Source organism: Neophocaena asiaeorientalis, unplaced genomic scaffold, assembly GCF_003031525.2.
Source record: "Neophocaena asiaeorientalis asiaeorientalis breed wild unplaced genomic scaffold, Neophocaena_asiaeorientalis_V1.1 scaffold145, whole genome shotgun sequence".
Classification (NCBI taxonomy): Eukaryota; Metazoa; Chordata; class Mammalia; order Artiodactyla; family Phocoenidae; genus Neophocaena; species Neophocaena asiaeorientalis.
The window spans coordinates 913,183-925,239 of NW_020172629.1; the positions used below are offsets into that span (position 1 = coordinate 913,183).

A 12,057-nucleotide genomic window follows, 5' to 3' on the forward strand; every position below is an offset into this window, starting at 1 on the left:
GCCCCGGACGGAGGTCAGGGGTAGGAAGAGGGCAGGTCGGGGTCCTCATTCCTTTGGCTTTCTCTCTGCGGGGTCCAGCTGTCTCCCTCGGCTAAAAGAAGCTGCTCCTCTCCAGGAAAGCTGTCCTGCAGGGTTCCTTGCCTTCTGGGGCTTGGTAACCTCTTCCCCAGCTTGTACCAGCCCTGCATTCTCCAGTCTGGTCCCTACACTCTGTCCTCACCTTTGCAAATAAACCCTTCTTGAATTTCCCACAATTCAGTGTTCTGTTTTTTGACAGAGACACTGACAGGTTGAAGGACCTCCTTGATAAACTCTTGAACTAGTGGAGGGACATAAGGAGGGGAACTTCAGGCCCCGTGGTCCCTCGTGGCGGACGCATATTTTGGTGAGGACCCCTTCATTTATGTCATTAGGCAATCATCTGACTGACTTACTTCTCATTGCCAACTTCGAATTGTTGAAGCCCAGCGCAGTTCTTAAATAAAAAATATGTGCCCAGCAAATGGAACCGATTTTAAAAGGCATTGCTCATGGTGATTTAGTGAATTGTCAGGGTTCTACTTCATGAATAACAAAATAGAAATTAGGAACATGTCAGAGCTGCATTAGTGCTCACCCATAAATAAGAGTCATTTTATTAGAGCTGGCAAATTGTGCTTACTTACTTCACGTTGTCACGCCCGCCGCTTCGCTGTATCCTGTGGGCTTTTCACTCCCTAGATGTGTACACTTCAGCAAGACAAACATTTTGGGTAACTGATATATTAGGAACGCAATTATGAGTAAATAAATGTTATTTTTCTGTGTTTCATACAGTAGTGATTGGCTTTTCTTCCGCTGACATGTAGGGCTGAGCTTCATGAAAATGGGAGATTAATGCATCCTCTGTGTGTGTGTGTGTGTCTCTCTCTTGCTCTTTTTAAGGCCAAGTGTGAAAAAGAAATGAAAACATGAAGAGTCTGTTAATGAATGTGAGATGCTGGAATAAAGGAGTCTTTGCTCTTCAGCTGTGTGGCATCGAGCCCACTAACGGTTTGGCTTCTGAGGAGAGAAAATCTTTGATCCGCTCAGTGAGTTGATGGCCACAGGCCAGGTGGTCATGTCATGCAGGCCAAGTCCGAAGGCCTGGGAAGCAGGGCATCTCCAGAAGACAGTTTCCATAAGCGTGCAATCCAGACCAGGGACAAGACTGATACATTCACGAAAGTGTCAGTAACACTGAAGGGCGACACAGGACCGGGATGAGGGTCAGGGGGGTGGGAGGTGTCTGAGGGGCCCTCCCAGAGCAATCGAGCTTGAAGGACACGTCCAGGTAGAGACCTGTGTCTCATCTCTTCTGTTTGACAAGGATGCCCAGGTAGAGATCTATGTCTCGGCTCTTCCGTTTGACAAGGGCAGTCCTTAACAAAGTTCAGCCCCGCCCCAATGTCTGCGGCATCATAATCTCTTTACACAGCTTCTCCCTCATCCCCAGGGCTCAGTGACCTTCAACCCCCTCCTGCCCTGGGTTCCTCACCAGATGGTTCTTCACCCCTCGCCCCACCACATCATCGTCCCATCTCAAACTCTCTCCCCTTCGCCCTTGAAAGCACCTATTTTTGTTCTATTTTTTCAGGCCCCTGTCTACTAGATGATAATGGGATGAAAATAATGCATATAAAACAATTAATATACTATTAATAAGTTACCCCTTCCTGGGAACATAGTGCCTTCAGCCAATGAAGATGCTCCAGATCAGGTGCCTTGACCATCCATAGGGAAGGTGAGGAGAGGAATTCTCTGGGACCCTTCAAATCTTAGCACGTGGGTGGGAGCTCCCCATTCAGGGAATGACATGCTTTCACGGGCCTTGTAAGGTCTCTTCCTGGAAAGCTCTCCCCGCACCTCCAGACCTGCCTGGGGCTGCCGGACTGTATAGACTTTCCCTTAGTGTCACACTTTTGAAAGCACTCTCCTAGCTGAATATTTTGCATTTGATCCCCCAAATGGTAAAGGAAGGTACTTTTCTCATTTGACAGTTGGGGGAAGCGAAACCAATAATAACAGAGTGTAGGACCCAGGCCTCCTGAACCAGCATGGACCCTGTCACCCCTGTGGCTTTTCTGAAGATGCAACCCAAGTGAGTCTGATTTGCTTAAGACATCTGGGCGTTAATTTCTGAAATCAGAAAAGAGGGGGGCAGACATGGTGAATGGATACATTGTTGCAGTTAGTTTAGCTCGTTGAAGCAGTCAGATGTCCTTTGTGGTGGTTGTAGTCACATCAGTGAGAGCCAGTGATTTGTGCTTAAAGTTTAGTGAAACATTGCACTATATTTGTTTAATTGTTTCCATTTTACAGATGAAGAAATTGAGGTTGAGACGCGCAAAGTGACTTGTCCGAGTTGACTCTGCTGGTCACAAGGCGCCAGGCTTCCCTACCCAAATCTGCAGTGATGTCTCTTTCACTTGGAGGATAAAGGAAGAACTGAATTCAAGTTATTGCAGACTACAAAATCGCTACCATTGTAGTGACTGTAGTCTGCAATTACTACATCTCTTAGATATTGAAAATCACATGTAGTAAAAGACTAATCATACACATTTGCTGGGTGTTAGTACCACAATCCATCTCCGTATTTAAGCAGAGTTGATTGTTTAGAAAATGTGAGAAATAAACAGAGAGCTATTTTCTGGGTCAGTGAGGGTAACCCCTACCGTGGAAGGATTAATGCAGGCATTTATAGGCAATGAATAAGAATACTGTGGCCGTGTATGTGGAGGATCCAGGCATACCATTTAGAAATTACAGGAACTTGAAAAATTTCCCTCCACTCTCACCACCTTGTTCAATGAACTTGACTGAGTGCTTTACAGGGCAGGACTGTACTGAAGGCCACCAAGATGGACGACACTTGTCCCCTCCCAGACCACGCGGAATTAGGAAGACGCCACGGAGAGCGCCAGCCGCAGCTGCGGAAGTGCCTCCCATGGTGTCCAGCAGGCCAGTTCTCAGGGGACTTAGTTTACTTATTTTCTATTCAAGTATAGTTGATTTACAATATCGTGTTAGTTTCAGCTATTCATACATACATATATATGTGTGTATATATAGGAATATGTATATCCTTTTTCAGATTCTTTTCCCTCACAGTACAGAATACTGAGTCTAGTTCCCTGCACTATGCAGTAGTCCTTGTTGGTCGTCTGCTTCATGTATAGTATGTGTACATGTCAATCGGGATTTATTGAAGAGCAGAATGGACAGAATGGAAATCCAAATGTCCTCAGACCATGTTCTCTCTACAGCCTATGTGAAGATATCCTAGGTACTTACTTCAGTTATTTGCCTCTAAATATTTTGTTTGTGAAGCAACGAGACAGAACTGGGTGAGAGCACCACTGCGTTCTACACGAAGAGGCCTGAGCTCTGATCGCCATCACGTTGCCAACTTGGGGAGCCTTTGGGGAGGCCACTTGAATTGAACGGCAGGACAAACTGGTTAGGATCCCACGAGAACGCCTCGTGTAAGCCTCGCCTCGGCTGTGCCTGGCGTAAGCCTCCATCACTTTGCTTAATCAACCCAGGCCTCGGTTTCCTCATCTCTACAATGGGGGCACCGTCAGAGCCCAGCTCACAGGTGATGGTGAGGCTCAAAGAAGCTGAAAATCAAACAGGGAGGGCTCCCCTGGTGGCGCAGTGGTTGAGAGTCCGCCTGCCGATGCAGGGGACACGGGTTCGAGCCCTGGTCTGGGAGGATCCCACATGCCGCGGAGCGGCTGGGCCCGTGAGCCACGACTACTGAGCCTGCGCGTCTGGAGCCTGTGCTCCTGTGCTCCGCAACGAGAGAGGCCGTGATAGTGAGAGGCCTGCGCACCGCGATGAAGAGTAGGCCCCGCTCGCCACAACTAGAGAAAGCCCTCGCACAGAAAGGAAGACCCAATGCAGCAAAAATAAATTAATTAAGTAATAAACTCCTACCCCCAACATCTTAAAAAAAAAAAAAAAATAGTGAGAGGCCTGCGCACCGCGATGAAGAGTAGGCCCCGCTCGCCACAACTAGAGAAAGCCCTCGCACTGAAAGGAAGACCCAATGCAGCAAAAATAAATTAAGTAATAAACTCCTACCCCCAACATCGTAAAAAAAAAAAAAAAGCTGAATAAAAGGAATAGAATAAACAGGGAGCCCTGTACGTAGCACTGGGGGTGCCAGGCACTGTCCCACCACTTTCTGTATCGTTGTTCTTCACTTCTCAGAGCTCCACCTTCCTTATCGCTGGGGTGTACGGATAATAGATGCCTTACTTCCTCTTATAAGATTCTGCTGAGGGCCAAGAAAACACCCTCCGATAATTGTGATTTCAAGAAGAATATTCTTTTAAAATGACAAAGATATGTTTGTGGTGATAATTATTATCAGCATCACTAGCCTCGGAATTCCCCTGCTTTACAGAATCCTTGAGGAGGAACGCAGGGACCGCAGTGCGCAGAAGGATCGCATTTCACGGAAACACTGGTCCAGCAACGCGTCACCCCTCCCGGCCACCCGCCGCCCGTGGGGCCGTGCTGAGCCGTGCCCGTGGAACACGGGCAGCCCGATGCTGAGGACCACCAGTGATGTGGAAAAGTGGGGACGAGCTAATGAAAATGGAAGAGGTCCTATTTTTAAAAAAAATTTTATTGGAGTAGAGTTGATTTACGATGTCGTGTTAGTTTCAGGTGTACAGCAAAGGGAGTCAGTTATACATATACATAGATCCACTCTTTGTTTTAGATTCTTTCCCCATATATCATTACAGAGCATTGAATAGAGCTCCCTGTGCTATAAAGTAGGTCCTTATTAGTTATCTACGGAAGAAGTCCAATTTAAGCCTCGTTCATGTATTGGAAATCCGTGCTGCAGTTTATCCTCCAGTCATACACCACGCTCAGCATCGTCTGCCCACGAGAACTTTGGGAGCGTATTGGCTCAATTGCCCCTACGAGTGATGAGCTCCCTGTCTTTGCCCGACGGCTCCCTGTCAGCGGGGGCTGCCTGTTGCCCCCTGGCAGACATGATGGGGAGGCTCAAATAAGCCTATTAATATTCAGTCAAATGCCAATGAAGTCCTTGTTCAATGTGATTCATTTACCATATTGATCTACCCTTTCCAAGCCGAGAGCAAATTAAGTGAGCGTTGGCTTGTGTTACCTTGAAAACGCAGTACAGGTAAAAATCAAACTGTAATCTCCTGTGTACTTGGAAGATAAATTGGAAAGGCTATTCTTTTGGCGCTCAATTCACTGTGCCCAACCATTGTCTGGGGGAAATCAGGGCCTCTGGCGGCATGGCAGGGTTTATCAGAAGGTGTCTCTGGATTCGAAAATGATCTAATGTACAATTCTGCTTGTGTTTTGCATCTTCTAAAAATAGTGTCAACAAATTGGCACCATCTCCTAAATATCTGCTTACATCCTATTTTAGCAGCCAACTCATGGGTTGCCAGGAGTTTATAATATACCCATCTCAAAATAAAAATGCCTCTCCCGCAAATTGTAAGAGGGATCAACATCAGATTGGTAGCAGGACAAGGGTTCTCATGGTGCCCAGTGGGGTGAAAGTCTCTCGGAAACTTGCAAACCCCTATTTATGGGCTGAAAAGCTTATAGAGTTTCTTTTTAAGGATGTTTTCTTTTAAGGATGTCGATATTTTCTTTTAAGGATGTTGAAACATTGCTGTCTTCATGTTCAACTCTGGGGCCATTGGAGACTTTGGCCTCAGAGAAGTGGGAGAAGGAGGCGCCTTCAGGATTCACGTCTACCATCATCTCCTGAAGATGACGAGGGGATGAGGAGTGAAGGGCCTGCTTTCATATCCAGCTGGGATGTGACCGGCTTCCAGCCTGGAGCTCTGAGCATCCCGCAGGCTCTCAAGGCATCGCAACAGATGTGCAGGGAACACAGCGGATACCAAGCCCACAGGCCTGCCCCTTCCCAAACTCCTGCCTCACGGAGCTTTGTAAAGGAGATCGTCACCACAGAATTGAAGATACAGTCAGGGTAAGCTCTATTCTGTTCATCTCTCTGTTACTGAGGAAGGTTGTGAAGCAACGGAAGTCCAGGGCCCTACTCTTGCCATTTTTGTGTTTCTTTCACACCTGCCGGAAAACCATTTTCCCAGTCCAGATACGCACAGCCCCAGGCTGCACCCTCGCGCGCACACACACTCTCTCACACACACACACTCTCTCACACACATTCACACACACCCCTCAGCTCTCTCTTGCTAATTACTTCTCTCTAAAAACCACAACTCAGGATGGAGAACAAAACAATCAAACATCTTCACTTACGGTTATTCTCATATTTTAGAGAATACTTATTAGCTTGAGTGATGGATAAGTCCAAATGTGCGAGGCCAGCAGGGGGGACCCCAGTGGTCTGAGAAGTTGCAGGCCACGTGAGGGGTGGGCATGGCGCTGTGGTCTTCAAGGATTTTGACTGATTTGGGATAACAAGTCGTGGACTTCACTGCAAAGCACAGGACGACAGAAAGATCTGAGGGCTGTTTAGAGACCTGGGCTTTTTCTACCACCAAGGCAGGGCAAGTTATTTTAGAGGATGCAAGGCAGATACTTTGATGCGATTGACTTAGCATCAGAAAGGTTCATCTCACTGAATTTTTGTTTGTTTGTTTGTTTTTTGCGGTACGCGGGCCTCTCACTGCTGTGGCCTCTCCCGTTGCGGAGCACAGGCTCCGGACGTGCAGGCTCAGCGGCCATGGCTCATGGGCCCAGCCGCTCCGCGGCATGTGGGATCTTCCCAGACCAGGGCACGAACTCGTGTCCCCTGCATCGGCAGGCAGACTCTCAACCACTGCGCCACCAGGGAAGCCCCATCTCACTGAATGTTAAGGCTCCTACTCTGCCTGCTCTTAGCCCTGGATTGGAGGGAAGGGCAATATATCACTGGATTCGAAATTCATGGTTCTGTATAATATTTATTATTTGGTGTTTACTAAGATCTGCTTTTTTAAAAAATTTTTTAACATCTTTACTGGAGTGTAATTGTTTTACAGTGTTGTGTTAGCTTCTGATTTATAACAAAGTGAATCAACTATACGTATACATATATCCCCATATCCCCTCCCTCTTGAGCCTCCCTTCCACCCTCCCTATCTCACCCCTCTAGGTCATCGCAAAGCACCGAGCTGATCTTCCTATGCTATGCGGCTGCTTCCTACTAGCTAACTATTTTACATTCGGTAGTGCATATATGTCACTACTCTAACTTCCTCCAGTTCATTCTCTATGTCTATGTCTTTATTCCTGCCTTGCCACTAGGTTCATCAGTACCATTTTTTTTTTAAGGTTCCATATATATGTCTTAGCATTCGGTATTTGATTTTCTCTTTCTGACTTACTTCACTCTGTATGACAGACTCTGTGTCCATCCACCTCACTACAACTAACTCAGTTTCGTTTCTTTTTATGGCTGAGTAATATTCCATTGCATATATATGCCACATCTTCTTTATCCATTCATCTTTGATGGACACTTAGGTTGCTTCCATGTCCTGGCTATTGTAAATAGTGCTGCAATGAACATTGTGGTACATGTCTCTTTTTGAATTATGGTTTTCTCAGGGTATATGCCCAGTAGTGGGATGCTGGGACGTATGGTAGTTCTATTTTTAGTGTTTTAAGGAACCTCCATACTGTTCTCCATAGTGGTTGTGTCAATTTGCATTCCCACCAACAATGCAGGAGGGTTCCTTTTTCTCCACACCCTTTCCAGCATTTATTGTTTCTAGATTTTTTGATAATGGCCATTCTGACCAGTGTGAGGTGATACCTCATTGTAGTTTTGATTTGCATTTCTCTAATAATTAGTGATGTTGAGCAGCTTTTCATGTGCCTCTTGGCCATCTGTATGTCTTCTTTGGTGAAATGTCTATTTAGGTCTTCCACCCATTTTTTTCATTGAATTGTTTATCTTTTTGATATTGAGCTCCATGAGCTGTTTGTATATTTTGGAGATTAATCCTTTTTCTGTTGTTTCATTTGCAAATATTTTCTCCCATTCTGAGGGTTGTCTTTTCATCTTGTTTATGGCCTCCTTTGTTGTGCAAAAGCTTTGAAGTTTAATTAGGTCCCATTTGTTTATTTTTGTTTTTATTTCCATTACTCTAACTCACTGAATTTTTGTTTGTTTGTTTGTTTTTTGCGGTACGCGGGCCTCTCACTGCTGTGGCCTCTCCCGTTGCGGAGCACAGGCTCCGGACGTGCAGGCTCAGCGGCCATGGCTCATGGGCCCAGCCGCTCCGCGAGGCAGGCAGACTCTCAACCACTGCGCCACCAGGGAAGCCCCCTCTCACTGAATGTTAAGGCTCCTACTCTGCCTGCTCTTAGCCCTGGATTGGAGGGAAGGGCAATATATCACTGGATTCGAAATTCATGGTTCTGTATAATATTTATTATTTGGTGTTTACTAAGATCTGCTTTTTTAAAAAATTTTTTAACATCTTTACTGGAGTGTAATTGTTTTACAGTGTTGTGTTAGCTTCTGATTTATAACAAAGTGAATCAACTATACGTATACATATATCCCCATATCCCCTCCCTCTTGAGCCTCCCTTCCACCCTCCCTATCTCACCCCTCTAGGTCATCGCAAAGCACCGAGCTGATCTTCCTATGCTATGCGGCTGCTTCCTACTAGCTAACTATTTTACATTCGGTAGTGCATATATGTCACTACTCTAACTTCCTCCAGTTCATTCTCTATGTCTATGTCTTTATTCCTGCCTTGCCACTAGGTTCATCAGTACCATTTTTTTTTTAAGGTTCCATATATATGTCTTAGCATTCGGTATTTGATTTTCTCTTTCTGACTTACTTCACTCTGTATGACAGACTCTGTGTCCATCCACCTCACTACAACTAACTCAGTTTCGTTTCTTTTTATGGCTGAGTAATATTCCATTGCATATATATGCCACATCTTCTTTATCCATTCATCTTTGATGGACACTTAGGTTGCTTCCATGTCCTGGCTATTGTAAATAGTGCTGCAATGAACATTGTGGTACATGTCTCTTTTTGAATTATGGTTTTCTCAGGGTATATGCCCAGTAGTGGGATGCTGGGACGTATGGTAGTTCTATTTTTAGTGTTTTAAGGAACCTCCATACTGTTCTCCATAGTGGTTGTGTCAATTTGCATTCCCACCAACAATGCAGGAGGGTTCCTTTTTCTCCACACCCTTTCCAGCATTTATTGTTTCTAGATTTTTTGATAATGGCCATTCTGACCAGTGTGAGGTGATACCTCATTGTAGTTTTGATTTGCATTTCTCTAATAATTAGTGATGTTGAGCAGCTTTTCATGTGCCTCTTGGCCATCTGTATGTCTTCTTTGGTGAAATGTCTATTTAGGTCTTCCACCCATTTTTTTCATTGAATTGTTTATCTTTTTGATATTGAGCTCCATGAGCTGTTTGTATATTTTGGAGATTAATCCTTTTTCTGTTGTTTCATTTGCAAATATTTTCTCCCATTCTGAGGGTTGTCTTTTCATCTTGTTTATGGCCTCCTTTGTTGTGCAAAAGCTTTGAAGTTTAATTAGGTCCCATTTGTTTATTTTTGTTTTTATTTCCATTACTCTAGGCAGTGGGTCAAAAAAAGATCTTGCTGTGGTTTATGTCAAAGAGTGTTTTCCTCTAAGAGTTTTATACTGTGTGGTCTTACATTTAGGTCTTTAATCCATTTGGAGTTTATTTTTGTATATAGTGTTAAGTAGTATTCTAATCTCATTCTTTTACATGTAGCTGTCCAGTTTTCCCAGCACCACTTATTGAAGAGACTGTCTTTTTTCCATTGTATGTTCTGGTATCCTTTGTCATAAATTAGGTGACCATATGTGCATGGGTTTATCTTTGGGCTTTCTATCCTGTACAACTGAACTATATTTCTGTTTTTGTGCCAGTACCATACTGTCTTGATTACTGTAGTTTTGTAGTATAGTTTGAAGTCAGGAAGCCTGATTCCTCCAGCTCTGTTTTTCTTTCTCAAGATTGCTTTGGCTATTCGGGGTCTTTTGTGTTTCCATACGAATTGTAAAATTTTTTGCTCTAATTCTGTGAAGGATGACATTGGTAGTTTGATAGGGATGGCATTGAATCTGTAGATTGCTTTGGGTAGTATTGTCATTTTCACAATATTAATTCTTCCAATCCAAGAACATGGTGTATTTCTCCATCTGTTTATGTCATCTTTGATTTCTTTCATTCAGTGTTTTATAGTTTTCTGAGTACAAGTCTTTCACCTCCTTAGGTAGGTTTATTCCTAGGTATTTTATTCTTTTTGTTGCAATGGTAAATGGGATTGTTTCCTTAATTTCTCTTTCTGAGTTTTCATTGTTAGTGTATAGGAATGCCAGATATTTCTGTGCATTAATTTTATATCCTGCAACCTTACCGAATTCATTGATTAGTTCTAGTAGTTTTCTGGTGGCACCTTTAGGATTTTCTGGTGGTATCATGTCATCTGCAAACAGTGACAGTTATACTTCTTATTTTCCAATTTTTATTCCTTTTATTTCTTTTTCTTCTCTGATTGCTGTGGCTAGGACTTCCAATACTATGTTGAATAAGAGTGGTGAGAGTGGACATCCTTGTCTAGTTCCTGATCTTAGTGGAAATGTTTTCAGTTTTTCACCATTGAGTATGATGTTTGCTGTGGGTTTGTCATATGTGTCCTTTATTATGTTGAGGTAGGTTCTCAGTAGGCCCATTTTCTAGAGAGTTTTTATCATAAATGGGTGTTGAATTTTGTCAAAAGCTTTTTCTGCATCTACTGGGACGATCATATGGTTTTTATTCCTTAATTTGTTAATGTGGTGTATCACATTGATTGGTTTGCATATATTGATGACTCTTTGCATCCCTGGGATAAATCCCACTTGATCATGGTGTATGATCCTTTTAATATATTGTTGGATTCTGTTTGCTAGTATTTTGTTCAGGATTTTTGCATGCATGTTCATCAGTGATATTGGTCTGTAATTTTCTTTTTGTGTGATATCTTTCTCTGGTTTTGGTATTAGGGTGATGGTGGCTTCACAGAATGAATTTGGGAGTGTTCCTCCCTCTGAAATTTTTTGGAAGAGTTTGAGAAGGATCGTTGTTAGCTCTTTTCTAAATATTTTATAGAATTCGCCTGTGAAGCCATCTGGTCCTGTATCCTTAATACTTTAAATTTCTTTGTTGATTAGTCGTTGAAAGAGGTATAAACATCACTATTATTTTAGATTTATCACATTTCCATGTTATTCTCTCAATTCTGAATTTATTCAGTTTGTAGCTATATGGGGTTCATACCTGTTCCAAATTGTTAAGAGTTTCCTGGTGATTTGTCTCTTTTATAATTCATTAGTTATATGCACTGCATCAAGTAAACTTTGCCTGATACTAATGATGAAACATCAACTTTCCTTTGGTTGGTATTTGTCCCGTTTTCTTCTCTTATTTTCAGCACTTGTTTCAGACCAAATGAAAATGTATCTTTTATCTGGGAGGTTTTATCCAATTACATTTCCTGTGTATGTTCATTCAAATAGGCCTGAATCTACACCCTTACTTTGTGCCTTATGTTTGCTAGACTTTTGCTTGTTTTCCTACCCTCATCCCTATACTATCTTCTTGAAAACAAATCAAGCTGTTTTATAGTTTCTATTTTTTCTCTACTGGTTGGGAAGTTATACATCTTATACCTATTCTTTGTGGTGGTTAAGCTTAATTTTTAATTAAAAAACACTTTGAAAAAAATCTCAAACTTACAGAAAAGTTGCAATTACAGCACAAAGAATACTGATGCAGCATCTTTATGTAATACTTAATGTGTATTTCCTACAAACAAGGGCATTCTCCTATATAACTGCAATACAACCATGAACATTTTGGAAGTAGTATGCATTCTTACCAGTTGATGCAAAGACCTCATTCTCATTTTCCTTAGTGTTCCAATAATTTCCTTTAGAGTTAAAGGATCCGATTCAGAATCACAAATAACTTAAATTGTCACCTTTCCTTAATCTGGAAA

The 12,057-nt window shown here is 42.9% G+C and overlaps 1 long non-coding RNA gene across 1 annotated transcript in view; it reads left to right on the top strand.

The window, feature by feature from the left end:
• The window catches only part of LOC112395789 (uncharacterized), an 82,722-nt gene that overhangs the window by 67,704 nt on the left and 2,961 nt on the right, over nt 1–12,057 (top strand). Inside the window, exons 3-7 of the long non-coding RNA XR_003002449.1 lie at nt 925–1,070; nt 1,616–1,762; nt 2,019–2,119; nt 4,433–4,635; nt 5,681–6,019. This is a non-coding gene — a long non-coding RNA (uncharacterized LOC112395789). The remainder of the gene's footprint in view (nt 1–924; nt 1,071–1,615; nt 1,763–2,018; nt 2,120–4,432; nt 4,636–5,680; nt 6,020–12,057) is intronic.